Source organism: Gekko japonicus, unplaced genomic scaffold, assembly GCF_001447785.1.
Source record: "Gekko japonicus isolate JY-2015 unplaced genomic scaffold, Gekko_japonicus_V1.1 scaffold127, whole genome shotgun sequence".
Taxonomy (NCBI): Eukaryota; Metazoa; Chordata; class Lepidosauria; order Squamata; family Gekkonidae; genus Gekko; species Gekko japonicus.
This window is the reverse complement of record NW_015170891.1, coordinates 504,174-505,788: the sequence shown is the minus strand read 5'-3', so window position 1 is coordinate 505,788 and position 1,615 is coordinate 504,174.

Below are 1,615 nucleotides of genomic sequence, written 5' to 3'. Positions count from 1 at the left end.
TGGGGGTGGGGAGAGAAAGAAGGAGAGAAAGGCAGAGCCAAACCCAATGAAGGAGGGCGGGAGGGAGGGAGGGAGGGTGTCGTCACCATCCTGCCCCGCCTCCTCAGTCCATGGATCCCAGGAAAACCTGTACAACTGTATGGCTTCGCCCTACTTCTCAACGCCCGAGTAAAAGACCGGCGACAGAATCCAGCCCAAAGTGGGCGCTTTCAAGTCCATATGGGAGGAGGACGCCGGAGCCTTCCGGGGCCATCCAGGGTAGGCACAGGCTGACTCCCTTGCCCGGGCAAAGAGTCGTGCGTCGCCGGCGTTCCAGTTCAAGCCAAGGGGATGTCAGGACTGGTCCGACGGAGGGGTCCCTTCCTGGACAGGGATGCTGCAGCAGCCGACCTGGCTGGCTGCTGCAGAAACGAACAGCAGGCTGAGGTGGGGTTGTCTGAAGGATGTGGGGAGGCTGAAAGGACTGCTTCCAAGGGAGGGGGGGGTTCACCACAGGCTGAGGGCTCAGATGCGGGTTTCCCCAGCCAGAGGACAGCTGGAGCTCCTCCCTGGGTCTATTGGGGGCAAGTCAAAGGAGGTGGCTGGGCAGGCTGGTGGGAACAACTGCGGTGCTCCTCTGGAGGGAGGAGAAATCTCGAAAATTACTTCCCAAAGCGGGAGGCTCCTCCAGGCCCACCTCCGCAGAGGAGATGATGATGCTCTCTCCCAAAGCGTCTCAAAGAACAGGGGAGACACCGACGAATTGGGGGGGGGGAGGGTGGGGGGGGGGGGAGGCGGGAAGACGCCACTGGCTGGCGGGCCAGTGATTTGGAAACACTCCCGGCGAGTTCGCAAAACGCACACCCGCACCAAGCACCGCGGAAGCTGAGGCCCGAAACTCTCAGCCCGATATTTGGCGACTCGTTCTCTGGCTCCCTCCTGCCCTTGCGCACCTGTGCATATGCGCGCGCCCCCGTGTGTGAGAGGGGGTGGGGGTGTGTCCTTAGCTGCCTGGCCCGGAGCACTACTAGCCAAAGGGCCAGGGCGCCGGAAGGACCCCGAGACACACCAGGCGCTGGCCCAGTCTTGTTCTCCCCCCCATCCCACCCCTGTTCCCGGGGGGGACGTCCTCCGTGCTGGGAGGCGCCAGAGCTGGCTTGCGCGGCTGCTGTCCATCTCCTGGGCATCTGGGCGTTGTCCCATCCGGCTGCCTCTCCCTTGGGAGGGTGGCAAGTGGGTCCCGGGATGGGGCAAGGAGGGCCAGCCGTGGGGAGCGGGCGGTTGAGCCGGAGCCCCCGTCGGGGGAGGGCTGGGAGGCGCAGCTCTTGGGGGGGGGAGGCGCCCGGCCGGGCCCGAGGGGACGGGCCAGAGGAGCGGCCCATTGTTTGCGTCAAGCGGGCCGTCGGCGGGCAGTTGCCCTCTCGGGCAGGCTCGGCGGCCGCCTGCGAGCACATGGTGGCCGGGCCTGGCAGGGAGCGGAGCAGCCAATGGGCGCCGCGCCCGACGTGATGTCAGAGCGGCGCTAGAAAAGGCGCGGAGCCTTGCGCGGGGCTGGGACTGCAGCGGCTCCGGCCCGGATCGCGGCTCCTCCTCCCGCTCGGCTCGCCCGGCCCTCCCTCCCCGCCGCCCTCCCCCC